General features: G+C 46.8%; 1 long non-coding RNA gene across 1 annotated transcript; it reads left to right on the top strand.

Annotated features, from left to right (window-relative positions):
• Positions 1-91: 91 nt before the first annotated feature.
• On the top strand, positions 92-2524 carry LOC122364435. Its single transcript, XR_006253549.1, has 2 exons — positions 92-256; positions 1270-2524. It is a non-coding gene; the product is annotated as an uncharacterized LOC122364435 (long non-coding RNA).
• The last annotated feature ends 12346 nt before the right edge of the window (positions 2525-14870 follow it).

Below are 14870 nucleotides of genomic sequence, written 5' to 3'. Positions count from 1 at the left end.
ACAGTTGAATGAAATAAGGGTATACTTATGTATTTCATAGAAAACATTTGTCTTCATTTTTTTGTCGAGTTTTTTTTTGTACAAATATAACGCAGTTATTACAAAATAAAGGGCATAATGCGTTTTTGTAAAGGGTTTTGGTTTCTTTTCTAGTCTTCAGGGGCAGGGAGTTTAGATAGAAACAGAAATATACAAGAGAAAACGGCCGTGGTGAATGCAACCGTCACCCACCTGGGTGAATATACAATTAAGCCATGTACGCCTACGCATCCTGCAGTGCAAGTGGTCAATATGCCCGTGGTTGTGTTTTTGTTTTACCATTAGCATTTCAATATCTTTGAAATCAAAATGATGCTTGTAAAGAAAGTGCTCTTTGGTATTCAAGGATTTTGATTGCATTTTAGTTTTGATTATTTTTCATTCACAGCATTACTAGACTCTAGTATCTAAACTCAACTGATCATTTTATGCTGCTGACAATATCATAGTAAATAGTTGTTGTTGTATAGCTCAACTTTCTTGAAGTTGAATGAAGTCTGATGAATAGGCTGGCATTAGCTCAATATTGGTACCTATTCAGTGTCCATAGGTATTTCTCTCTCTCTCTCTCTCTCTCTCTCTCTCTCTCTCTCTCTCTCTCTCTCTCTCTCTCTCTCTCTCTCTCTCTCTCTCTCTCTCTCTCTCTCTCTCTCTCTCTCTCTCTCTCTCTCTCTCTCCTCTCTCTCTCTCTCTCTCTCTCTCTCTCTCTCTCTCTCTCTCTCTCTCTCTCTCTCTCTCTCTCTCTCTCTCTCTCTCTCTCTCTCTCTCTCTCTCTCTCTCTCTCTCTCTCTCTCTCTCTCTCTCTCTCTCTCTCTCTCTCTCTCTCTCTCTCTCTCTCTCTCTCTCTCTCTCTCTCTCTCTCTCTCTCTCTCTCTCTCTCTCTCTCTCTCTCTCTCTCTCTCTCTCTCTCTCTCTCTCTCTCTCTCTCTCTCTCTCTCTCTCTCTCTCTCTCTCTCTCTCTCTCTCTCTCTCTCTCTCTCTCTCTCTCTCTCTCTCTCTCTCTCTCTCTCTCTCTCTCTCTCTCTCTCTCTGTCTCTCTGTCTCTCTGTCTCTCTGTCTCTCTCTCTCTGTCTCTCTCTCTCTCTCTCTCTCTCTCTCTCTCTCTCTCTCTCTTTCTCTCTCTCTCTCTTCCCATTTTCATCTCTTTTCTCTTTTCCTGGCCTCTTAGGTGGGTCACTGATATTTCTTCCTCTTTCAGCCCCACCTCTGACAGCCGGCTCCTACCCACAGCTGCCATGGACGGTATCTGGAAAAGGAAGCGTCGCCACAGTGAACAGGAGCTCCGACCGGAGCTGTTTCGACCGTCTGCTGCCCCCAGCACTCCCCCTGCGCCGGTGGTTCTGCGGACCTCCACCCGGCGTATGATCGTGCTGCCGCGGACCGTGCTCTGGGGTCTGGTGGTGTCCCTTTCCTTCACGTGCTTCCTGCTGGGGGCGCTGCTGCTGCGGGAGCACTTGCTGTACGGCCGTCACCGCCGCTAGGTGGCCGGGAGCAGTGGCGGAAGACGATGATGAACATTGAACACGGTGATGTTAATTGGTTGGATTCTTAGGCACTGCAGCTAAAAACGACCTTGTGCTTTCAATTCATCGAGGAAAAGTGTGCTTGCTTGCACCGCATCAGAGAAGAGGGCCGATGTACAGCACGCCCGACACCTGGCGGTAAGACTGCGGGACACAGCTAATGCTGCTGACAGATGGCGCGGCCGTGCGATGCTCGTGGCCATCTGTCGGCGCGACTCGCAGTCACTGACTCACCGGACGCGCTGAGTGCAGCGTGCGGTCTGAAGGAAGTGACGTCATGCCGTAGTAATGACGTCACGGGTGGTTACACAGACTAAACGCTCGAACAGAGCCGTGACGTGAGTCGTGAGTGTGATCCGGCTCGGGGCATTGGGTACGCTAGTCAATCGGTCGTTTACCCGAGTGTAGTTCGTTTGGAATGGCCCAGTGTAGCTTCACTTGCGTCCGCCGATAGTCGTTTCCTGTTTGGATGTGCTGTGACTTCGGAATGTAGGTATGTGAAGCTTGAAACACCCTTGTGTGTATATGGCACAGGTGACGAATGTGACTATGTGCCTTTGCAAACGCGTGCATAAGCTATGATGAATTTACAAACGGCGTATTACGAATCTCAGGTCTGTGAAACTTCTGGGATGACATGTAACTTGGGACGTAGGTATTCAATTACCACCAGACCTCCAGGGCGGTCGTGGATTTTGATTCGATTGCGATGTATGTACTATGTGTCATCCACGATACAGTGCCTAGTTGTCCCGCTCTTTGTCATGGTAAATTGTGTGCCTTGCTGTTTCGCACGTGGCTGAAAGCCAACACCTCTAGGTGTAGACTGTAAATGCCTAGCGATCGCGATCCTCACGTCATCCCAATTTCTAGTATTTATCGTGCAATAAGCCTGGGGAATGTGAGTCATCGGTTGTGCAACTGTTGCCACTCTAGTCAAATACAATGATGTCACGCCAAAACAGGATTGAGCTTGAAAGCAAACTTGTGCATCTGCCCGTCATTCTGTCGAAAAAGTCGAAAAATATTGATAACGTAAAATTCAGCCTATGACGAGAGAAAGACGTCAAGGAATTTTATGGCAACGTTAGCAGATCGCAAGATATCAAGTGAATGGCCATGAAATTTACAGGACTTCTGCCATATTACCTATCAAAACCTTTCCTTTATTTAGCACTTGAATTTAAAAAAAAAAGTATTTGAAACGCTTTCTTCAGCGGTCTGATGAGTTGCCATTCACGACAGTTCTTTCCAAATATTCCGCGAGTCTGCCGAGTCCTAATTGGACAACAGCCTCCTTTTGTACTCGGTTTTCTATTTCGTCACGGGACTTGGGGAGCGGTGCCGGACCTGGGCCTTCCAGAGGGCTGGTCGCCTGCAGAGGTATCCGTCTACGAGCGGCGGGCACACGCCAGGGGTCACTGGCTCCGGTTCGGGTCAGAGCCAATTGAATGGTCGCACATCCGTGTACGAGTCCGTGCCGCGGGATAGCGGTGACCCGACACTGACACAGGCAGAGGCCGTCACAAAGGGAAGTCCGGCCGGCAGTCAGAAACGGACCGTTTCTAGTCCACCTAGGACTATGAACAGGGAAACTTGCGCTGCAGCGGGCCATGAATGGAGTCGGGCGGCACACGTGTCTCGTGCAATAACGCGGATATGGATTTGTAGAGCGACGACGGTGCGTGTATAACAATGATTGCATCTGAAGCTTCGCTAAATGCATAATTGGTATCTACCGAAAACCGCTCTTTCGTTGCTGATAGCAGACAATATATATGACTAACGAATCGACCAGATTTAATTCGACTTCTGAGGCTAAACCGTTGACCAGAGGTCAAACCTGAGGTCAGGACGCACGCCAGAAAGAGCGTTAAAAGGGCTATCGAATGCGCTTTTTTGCGGCGCTATGGCTCAAATGGTTCAGAGTTTTGCGACAGTTTTATTTCTCGAAAAATTCTGAAATAGGTAACATTTTACATTTAACCTTCCAGGCGGGGGGGGGGCATTTCCCCCTTAGTTTTTTCGATATATCTCGAGAACCGCTGAGCCGATCGTCACCAAACTTTCAGTACCCTCCCGTGAATAGCTATTGCACATTTTGACCAAAAAATTTCCAAAGGCTGTGATAGGTTGGACGCTAATGACGTCAGAGTTACGTCATTTCTGCCATTTTCGACCCAAAAAAGGTTTCGCGAGAAGAGCTGTCAGGCCTACAGCTTTAGAGATACAGAAAAATGTATAAGACATAAAAGGTGTAGAATTTAGACGGCCACAAAACTGCTTTCGCGGATTTTTGAAATTTTCGGATTTTGAGCCCCCAAAATCAAAAAATAGATTTTTTGAATATAATAGCCGAAAAATCCCAAAAGTTTTTGAATTTCGAAAAAAAAAACGGAAGATAGGTACCTATGTGATAGTCCCTACCGATTTCTATCTACATACTAAATTTGAGATCGATACCTCTTTTTTGGCCAAGTTATAGCGAAAAACTGTTCAAAATTGATGACGTCAAATTTTCAAACTCAATTTTTAGCAATTCTAGACCTCGTAGCGCAAAACAAAGACCACTATTAGATTCCCCGTGACGAGCTGCATCGAATCAATACCCATTTTATGCAAAACTATCAACTTTAAACTTTGACCTTTTTTGACCTGACCTTGACCTGACCTCCACCAGAAAGTGACCTAAACTGTACCTGATGGTCTCATAACCAACACCATTGAGTTGGAAATGAAAAATTGGCCATAAAACATGCATCGCACAACCTTAGTAAAGTTGGGTTCATGTGGTGACCCTTGGTGACCCTTGGTGACCTGACCTGTGACCTGACCTGATATGACCAGTGACCTCTAATAGCAACACATGTACTAGACAACTGACGCCCTATCGCTGATTTTCGACAAAATGCGTTTTCCTCGGTGTCATAGCGCTTTCCCTAGAAGACCCGTGAACGGTGAAACATTTTATCTTTGACCTGACCTCTGACGTCATCGGTGACCCCGAGGTTAATGAAATTTGTTTTCCTTCGACAAATTTGACAGACCTAATTCCGTGTCCCGCATATCCTTCACGTATCAGTCTGTTGTTTCTGTCCTCGGGACATCAATCTGTTGTTTCCACCTATCGTCGTCCTCACTACGCGACGTCGAACTTCTGGCTGGACGGTCACCGGTGTGCGGCGAGAGTAGCTCCTAATCGTAATGAAGCAGGCTCCCATTCTGAGTTATCGTAAGCTCAGCTTGGTGGTCTGTCTCTGGGCCAGGGAAAGACTAGTGTGGGCTACCAAAGGCCGACGTGGGTCTAGAGACTGACATTGGCCATCAAAGCTTGCATAGACGGCGGAACGGTGGGGGCACCGGGGCACTGTGCCCCACTTTGGTTTGGACATTTTTACATTAGCCCTATGGGCGTTGCATGAAAAAAAAATGGGACCAAAAGTTGGCAGTGCCCCTCCCCCCCCCCCTTAATTGAAGGTGTTCCGCCGCCCACTGAGAGCTCGTCACCTGACGCTGATAAGCCGGCGGGGCCCATTAGAAACCGATGTGGCTCGCAAAAAAATGCGTTCGTAATAAATTGCTAAGATAGGTAAGTTCAATGTTCAGGTCATTCGAGGGCATCAATTGTCCATTTCGCTCAAATATTCTAAGAAAATATTTGATTTCAACGTTTTAACTCTACCTTGCACGAACAGAGGAGCAGAAGCGCATAGAAATAAGTGATGGCTTCCTTTTAGCCATAACAGGAGCAAGATTCTTACAGATAAACGGAAATAAGTCGTTAAATTTGAACTACGATGAACAGCAAACTGAGCAAAGCATTCATGATAGGCTGAAATCGTAAAAAATGACCGACTTAAAGGGACTATCCCACCTTTAACATGGGGTTTGAGTTGAGATAGCCAAGTTTGCGGCGAGGTTCAGAAACCACTATCTATCTAGGTTTCAACCCCCGCAGCCTCTTGAGGTTGAAGAAATTCGTTCCTTTCATTTGAAAATGGGTCTTGTACAAGGCCCTATCTTCAACATGGAGCGACCGTTGGTGTGACGTCACCTCGTTTAGTCATTCTGATTTAAATGGGTTTGTTCGTTGAAAAATCGCTTAAAACTTGGTCTGAACTTTGTTGTGGTGCGTACAGAGTAAAAAGAATCTTTATGACAGTAATGTGGCCTGGGGAAGGAGGTAATTTTGGGCTGTGACGTCACATATTTGAAAGTTTGTGTTTGGAATATGGGAAGCCTAAGATGTTTAATGAAAAATAAATGCCAGAACCGTGTTCCTGGTCATCTAATCTATAAAGTCGGGCACAATTTAACTGGTTTTAACAACATTTTAGAAGGTGGGATAGTCCCTTTAAAAGAAAAGGTGTAGCGGGTCCAAAAACTACGGTTTTATTCTTTGTACTGTCTGGTGGGACAATGTGAGGGCGTTATAAACTAATGCAAGGGCATGGGTCGGATGGCCTACTATTTCAAATTTATTAACCCTCGCCCTGGCAGGGAGGGGGGGTCGATGCGACCCCCCCTAAGGTTTTTCGAAGATAGCGTAAAAACGGCGGCGCGCAGCGCCGCCAAATTTGGCACAGCCTATGGGGCAACCTTTTTACATATGATCTGAAAATTTCAGGTCCGGGTGACCTTGGGTCAGGTCACCAGGTCAGAAAAACCGGTACAAGGTCATGGTCAAATTTCAATTTTCTGTTTGCAGCTGTCCAACTCACAGTTTTGGACTGATTTCCTTCAAACTTTCAGGATGTGCTAAGTTCACCGAGTTGTATAACATATAGTTCGGGTTTTTTGAGGTCACTGACCTGAGGTCAGTTAGAGGTCATTACGTCGTAATGTTAAGCCTATGGGAAAATACTAAATTCGGAAAATACTGAGGATATCCGCTTCGTTCTATCACTTTTGTGCTTTCAAACCACAGTACTTAACAGCAGGTCACTTGGTACTTCTTTGTGTGGTGTACTTATCCATGGGTCAGGTCAAATGAGGTCAACTAAGGTCAAATGACGTTTTTGCCCATAACTTGGCACATAATGACGCTAGAGCTTAAAAAATGGTATCATTGTGTTCCTGGTGATCAGCCGAATCGAATGATATGCGATATGATGCAATTTGGTTAACTTGAACTTAAGTTATTAATTTAAGTTTACTTCAAATTTAAGAAAAACTTTAAGTACACTTAAGCAAGCTAAAAAAGTATACCATTCGACGCGCCTTGACGTGCTGAGTTCACCGGTGCTTTTCTTTTTGCTCTATCTTAATTAGATCAAAAGTTATAGGCGAAAAACTTTTGGCCTGTTTTTAGCGAAATTTTTACATTTATACCCCCCAAAACCCCCCTAAATATTGACCTAGAGCAACCAAATTTGCACAGGGGCGAGAACTCCAGGGGGTCCACCTACCTACCAAATTTGGTGTTTCTAGGTGCCATAGGAGCCAATCGCGAGGGGGGGGGGTCGCATCGACCCTCCCCCCCCCTGCCAGGCCGTGTTATGAAAAATGCCCTGCCAGGGCGAGGGTTAAGTTAAAAAAATAGCTCATCGGGTTTTAGGGCTGAGATGAAAAATGAGTGGCCTATATCCGGTGAGAAAACAGGATTTGGGGGGGTACCCTAGGTTTGGCTCCTTGAGTCTCTGCCCCCCCCCCCCCCAGTGAAAATCTCTTAGACGAGGCCCTTGCGGACGTTGCCTTCGATCTTTTTAGGCACCCCAACTTCGTACGTTTTGTCGCCCCTGGTAGGCAGACAACTTGCTGCCCCCATTCCATTGGCTCTTGGCCGGAGGAAATCCTGGACCCACCCTTGATTTTCAATCGTCACAGTCGATCATGTTTTGCTTTGTTGCACCACGTTGTGTTCCATGCAACAGAGCGGCATGCCAGCATGAGGTGACTTGCACGCTTGCAGGTTCCTCTGCTGATTCAATTCGTTTGCTTATCTTAGCGGATTCCGTCGGCCGAATGGCTGTGATGACGCTCTCTGAGCAGCTTACCGTTTTCTCAGTACGCGGGTGGGAAGCACGAGAAGCATGACTCAACAAGTAGGTACAGGCGCAAACGTGTTTAATTGTCGCTGTCATTCGCCCATGAAACAAGATGACAAGCATGACTATATATGACTATAAGCTGTTGCCATCGTCGGCACCTTTCAACTGCACTGAGAGCTATTTTGATTCCTTTTAAGCATATTAGGGGAATTGGTCTAAAACAACACCCTGATCATTTCTCCGAATATACCCCAAATACACTTTCTTTGAATATCACTCTGAAATTCTTCTAATATACCTTACACTGAGAACCTTTTTGATTCCTTTTGAGCATATTAGGGGTTTTGGTCTAAAACAACACCCTGATCATTTCTTCGAATATACCCAAACTATACCCTTGTTCTTTAAATAGCTCCCTTGAATTCTTCTAATATACCCTAGTAAGTACCGAAGAGGAAAGGAATATGATTCCTGTTCTATTCCCTGCGATACCCACAGTACACTCCTTTTAACCTACCAAAATACCCTTACATCGAAACCTCTAGTATTCCTTCTAAGCGTATAAGGGGAATATTTTGCAAACTATACTCGCATTATACCACGTAACACTCCCGTATTATTCTGTAATTTCCATCACTGATCTCAATGTATTCTTGCATTAGACCCCACATAAACCCAGAAGGGAAAATAATAATGCCATAGGTATATTCGTCGTAGAACTTGCTCAGAAACTGTCTCATTACTCTCAGCTCCCTCGTCCGATTTCCCTTTATATATCGTAACACATCCAAAACGAGGGTTAAGGTTCTATCCCCAGCAGGGCGCGTATGGCTGAATAGCCCAGCGGGGCGCGGGTTAGTGGTCAGCAACACGTCCAGGGAGCGACTGCCCGTCCTCCTCGCCCGCCCGGCCGGCCAGTCCCGGCCCGCCGACCGGTCACCGCCGGAGGCGCCGAGCGGCACAGGTACGGTATCTGACAGTAGCGGCAGAGACTGTACACTAGGGTATTTTAGAAGAATTCAAGGGAGGAATTTAAAGAATGAGGGTATAGTTTGGGTATGTTCGAAGAAAATGATCAGGGTGTTGTTTTAGACCAAAACCCCTGATATGCTTAAAAGGAATCATGTGAGGAATCATTTGAGTATCTTAAGGGCATTCCGCCAGGAAAACGGCAGAGTTATAGGAGCATGACACACCATGATCAAAGGGAATAGAGAATCGTTTTGGTTTTCAGTGTGAGCAAGCCTGTCTCGAGGACGAGACGAAGATGTCTCCGTTTGCCCTTCACGTCGTCCTACTGCAAACCCTACTGTAAACTTCAAATGACGATTGGAGGGTGCTAGAATTGACAGCTTTCGCATGATCAGCGAGACGCCTGCGTGGCCTAAAATCTGGCGACCTGCGTGCTTCCATACACTTGTGTGCACGTGAGTGCGTGCGAGGGAGCCTGTTTGGACTACTAGGATTTAGGAATGATGCGTGGTTTTGGAGTGTTTGTTTTATCTTCTTCATAGCGTGCTATATATGCTTTCAGAGATGTTTATATATCCCTCACCCGTATTGGTGTTTTGCCAGCCGCGAACGTATAAGGGGTGGGGGAGGGGAGGGTTACGCCCCTGATCGGTAAAGAATTTCGTGGAAAAAAACGAGCGTGCTGCCCGTGACGAGAGGAAGCCGCTGATACCCAATTTTAAGGTCCTAGGCCATCGGTTGACCTTCCAGGTTAGGTCAATAACCCAAAAGTCGGGAAAATCAGGACCTGTTAGAACGTCAGTAAAGTGTGGCTGCTATGTATTTTTTCGGGGGTGCTGATCACGAATATCATGTCAGGTTTTAACACAGATGATGTGATCAAAACTTCATGAATTTAGGCCAGGTCGGGTCAGGTCAGCTCAGGTCAGCCAGTAGGGGTCCTGCCGGGTATTAATCGTAGTAGGTGTCAACCGCCTTGACAGCTTCGTAGCATGTTACGAAGGCACCAAATCTAGGTAAGTACTTCGCAAATGTTCAAGTGGTTGCTAAATTCGAATTCAGCTCCAAAAGCTAGCCTGCAGGCTAGCTTTTGGCCTGCTTGTCTCCATGGAAACACGTAAAACTTGAAAAAGTGAACCGAGATCATCAAGATCATGATGGCCTGACCTGACCTTCAGGTGACCTGAACACTCACCCTAATACATGAGAGCAACATCATTTTTGCCATGCTTGAACACTTGAAACCACGAAAAGACTGCTAGCGCGCGGCTAATGCGAGCTGACATACGCCGAATTGCGATTCCGGTCAAACATGGTCTCGAAAAGCAGATCACAGGTCAAAGGTCATTTGGGTCAGGGTCATGACATTTTTAGGGTGTTTATTTTTTCTAATTTTTAGGATGTTGAGCCTTTTAGGTTGAGCCTCTAGTCTCAGCCACACTTCACGACTTTCTAACAGGTCCCGATTTTACCGACTTTGGGTCATTGATCTGACCTGGAAGGTCAACCGATGATCTAGGACCTTAAAATTGGGTGTCATCGGCTTCCTCTTGTGACGGGCAACACGTTGCCTTTTTCTCCGAAGCTCTAGCTCGATCAGGTGCTAAATGCGAGGGGATCGTACCACCACCTGCCGTTGAAGGACGCAAAATGGTCTGTGCCGGCAGGGGTTAGTAAGGGTCTTTGCGGCAAATCCGAGAGCACATATACGAGTACAACCAAAGCTTTTGCTATGTGTTCTCGGACTAGCTCATAAACGGCCTGACCTACAATTATCGTTGGACTGATTTAAATTATTTGATCTTTGTCCTTACTAAAACATAAACAAGGAGTTATGTTAACCCGTGCCGTGCTGGTGGCCTGAGCTTTCCACCGAGTGCTGGGGGCGGGGAGTTTTTACGCCTCCGGTCTAACTCGGCTCCTGGGCCACGTAGCGCCACGCGGTAAGCGGCAATCGAAGGAGCGTCAAAAATGAGGAAGAAAGCACTTCGTTCATTTTTAAGGTCAGGTCAAAGGTCAGGTCACCAGAGGTCATCAAAGTTCAAATTAGGTCCATATAAATAATTTTAGAAACTGCCAACGGCTTACTCGGGAACCAATAGAGCAGCGCCACGGAAAAACGCATTCGATAGCCATTTTACAGATTTTTCTTAAAATGATCTCAGATTTGACGTCAGGTCCACGGTTTAGCCTCCAGAGGGCAAACACTGCAAAAATAGCCGTTTTCACGAAAAATGTTTTTCGGCAATATTTTTTGACTCAAGAGAGCCACGACATAACTTATGGCAGCATCGTGATCCTCTCGTCGAGGCGCGTCGAATAAACTATACGCAAAAAGACCTGAGGTCCTTTTAAAAATTTGATCTCCGGTCAAGGTCATGACCTGACCGGAAAGGGATATGTTGCATATCAGTTGATCCGTATCGTCGAGCTGAACACATCTGACGAATTTTCACCGCTCTAGCTGCACGTTTCTATCAAGAGTTATAGCCAAAAAAACTGAGCTGGTGACCGTTCAAGACCTGAGATGACCTAAGGGACATACGTAGTGGTCACAGGTGCATGTTTCCGATTCATTGTGTCATGTTTACCTATGGACCGATGTTTGAGAGCGCTTTGAACGACATTCGTCCAAGAGAGGTGCATTTCAATTATCTTCATTGACTTACCTATACCTAAAATGGAGAGGCCGCCAAATTGACCTGACCTTAGGTCACAGATATAAAAATCTGAGATGCATATTTTATACATACTGTTACTCGTATCAATCGCTGAAAATTTCAAAGTGATCGTCCACACGATGTAGCTATAGCGAACCTTTGAACTTTTTCTGGGGTAAGGTCACTTGACGTGACCTGGTAACCTGACCTTGAACGACGCGGGTCTTAAATGTTCCCAATACGTGCGGAAATGCTTTATGAACAGGAGTAGGGGAGAGCGGGGAGAGTTGTATCATGTCCAAGTTGTATCAGGGCGAATTGTGCCAAACTTATCCGATGGATGGCGCTCGCGACACGACCAGCCGACGAGGTTTTCCGGGCGCCATCTTTCCCTGTTCTGTCTTGTGGCTGAGTGGACGCGTCTCGAGGTGAGAGCCGATTTTATGTTTTTTAAATGTCATTCTAAACAAATATGTTGCAAGAAAATGTGTGTTCTGGGCATTTAGATGTGCACGAATTTGAAAGATCTCCGTAGCGGTGGTGAGGGTAGGTTCTAAGGCTGCGTGAGTGAAAACGGATTTCTCCAGCTGTCCACTGTTTTTTTTTTAGCACGAGGATGTTTTTTTCCAAGATGGCGGCTAGGTACTTACATGTTGTTTCAGAGCCGGGTGGGGTATGTTGTAACATGTATGTATGTATGTATGGGTATGTTGCTTTTGATCGCGAAAGCTAAGCCGTGGCTCGCGTTTGTAGGTAGCTAGTCAAGGCTCGTTCCATTTTGGCACAATGTGTTGAGTTCTTTGCTCTTAACGGGCCACTTTTGCGTCTAGTCTGTTGATGTTTCGTTCGGATTGCATTGACCTAAGTTTGGTCTAATAAAGTGAAGCCTTTGAGCATACCTATACATTGTATTAACCCCATTTAATGTTGTTGGTATGTTCAAAACTAGTAGCAAGCACACTCCCTGAAACGTGAAATAGTGATACAAATTACCCCACCATGTGATACAACTCACCCAAGCCATGGGGCAAGTTGTATCAAAAACATTGTTCTATTCGGGAGACCGTAGAAGAAAAACTGGTAGAGGTAGCGGAAAAGTTACTTTGCACAAAAAAGCAGAAGAATCAAGGAAGGGGATAGTATTAAGTTGAGTGCAGAGCAGAAAGACTACCTGGGGGGGGGGGGGGGTGGCAACCCCCCATGTGCGGGCGAGGGTTAAAAATCTATAGTGTTGATACCAAAGCTGTTGGATGACTAAATAATCCTGCATGTTTTTTCGATAACGAGTTGCAGTCCCTCGCTTCCAGAATGTTGGGTGGTAGTTTCTTGTTCTGATGCTGCAGTTCCGTCACGTATGTTGCTCATCTTGAATTAGGTATTAGGTAAGTAGCCATCGCGTCGGCAAATCAGTTCAAGATCAGCCGGTGGCTAACATAATTAGATTGATAATCTGGTTAGTGGTTACTGGTTACAAGTAAAACCTTTGATTATCAAACCATTGCTATTTTGTTCCGGAGTTTCAATCATAATCTGCATCGTCTTACGTTGGTTTCACAAACCGCTTTGTGGCATTCCTGCTCTTATTTACAGCTTCCTAATTACATGATGTAGATATGTTCATGCAATGTACACATAGTTCCAAACTTGGTCTATCTTTTTTTCTGATCGAAACAACGATACGGGTAGCTTCATGTGGCTTTGATGCCGAAACCAGTTTCTGACTTTCTTCGTATCAGGTATTGCACTGGATTCCTACTCGTGCAGCGGTTTCACCACATTCCACTTGCCATGATTCCCAGACAGTTATTTCAGCCATGTGCAAGATGAACCACTTCCAGCAGTCCTTTTACTTGCCGGAGATACGGCTTACCTGGGCCGAAATCTGCAAGTCATGGCTGTACCGCGGAACAGTATCTGCCCCTGATGCCTACGTCACCGGCTGCGTCATCACTGACGTAACAGCTGGAGCTGCTGGGTGGGCCGCGCTGGCCGGCCGGCCAGGTACCGAAGCACGCGCTCCCCAGCGACCGAGAGGCTGACCGCTGATTCAACCGCGCGTCTCTCTCGGTGCTGCATAATAAGAAGCACCCCAGGCGACGGTGGCGGTTGGCGACACGGCTGCACCGCCCAGTGACCAGTGTGGTGAGGTAGGGAGTGGCAGAGGTGTGTGTCTGTATCGGCTGCGTCCCTAGCAATCGATCGGCGGTGGCCGGCGCGGCGATGCCCCTCAGACCGCGCCGATTGGGCTGGGGGCCCGTGGATCCCTGGTTGGACGACAGACGCACCCCGCGCTCACAGTGAACAGGATCAGCACGAGTGTTCACCACCACCAGAGCAGCCTGACAGCGGAGCTCGCAGACGCCAGCCCTGGAGCCCGCGCTGGGCCCGCAGTCAGTTCGGGCAGGGGCCTGCGCAGGACGACAATACGAACAGGTGGCAGCCGCCGAGCGGTCAGCGGCGCAATCCCCAGGACGGAAGCTCCAGCACCCAGCGAGGCGGCCACGCACAGAATTTCGGAGATAAGGAAGACGGCGCGTCGTGGCCGGGCGCTCGACCAAAGCATTCTAACTGGTGGTCATACGAGAACCGTGAGCGGGTGTTCGGCCCTCCGGACGGAGCCGAGGCGGAGGCTGAGCCTCAGCGTCCTCAGCAGCAGCGCTCTCATCATTTCCCTCAGCAGCCCCCTCCAAGTTTCCCTCAGCAGTTCCCTCATCATTTTCCTCAATCATCCCCTCAAGAGCCCCCTCAGAGGCCACCAGATCCATGTATTCCCTCAGAAGCCGGGGACGGCTCGCAGCAGCCTGAAGAACATCGAAGCAGAATGGGACGGCACTGGGCGGGCGCGCTGGTGGGCGCGGGCATCTATGGATTCTATCAGATCGTGGAGAGCATCACCCCACCCGGCTGGATGTAGATCTGGGCAATGTAGCGTGATCGTTAAGTTATATGTTAACTGTTGAGCAATGGTGTCAATGGTACACCGACTTTTTGGTGTGCATAACAATACCAAACTTATACCAACTTAGCATTGGTATTTCAAATCTGACATTTTTGGTATTCTGTTGGCTTTTATGAAGCCTCGCTAGTGTATTAGGTATATGCTCAAACTTGACAAAAAGTTGCATTTATCTCAGTGTCTTATGTTAGCTGTTTTTTCTTTGCATTTCACCATTGTTTTGATCGATATTTGGTTTGGTATCGGTTTTCAAATTATCTGCGATTGACATCACTACTCGTAATGTTGAGGTGATGAATTATAGGCAGTAAACCTGCATCAAAGCCTCCGACATGCATAAGATATTGCTAATTAGCGGTTCCCAGCATTGGAAGTGCTTAGCTTCCGCCGGAACGCCAAGGCGATATACCTCCTGTAAAATAAATCCATAGTGTTCGCTTACGAATCGTGCTAATGGCCCATGTGTGATAAGGTTTTGGCTATTTCGTAGTAATCAGATTGTCAGTACAATTGAATTTTGCTCTAATCAGTGACGAGCATTCTTTTTTTTGTGTTTATACTATCGATGCTTTTTTGTCGTTAGCGATTACCGCCATTGTTTATAATAATCCGTCAATAAAATGATGAGGAAAGTGTGTTTGTTTTGGCAGCTGCGCTCAATAGATTGCCTATCAGCCATTGCTCCGCGCCCTAGGTCACCACTTGTTCCATCATTCACGCCCTTGATCAG

The sequence above is a fragment of the Amphibalanus amphitrite genome, unplaced genomic scaffold (genome assembly GCF_019059575.1).
Source record: "Amphibalanus amphitrite isolate SeventyFive unplaced genomic scaffold, NRLGWU_Aamphi_draft 000676F_arrow, whole genome shotgun sequence".
Lineage (NCBI taxonomy): Eukaryota > Metazoa > Arthropoda > Thecostraca > Balanomorpha > Balanidae > Amphibalanus > Amphibalanus amphitrite.
This window is presented reverse-complemented; position numbering and strand designations above follow the sequence as displayed.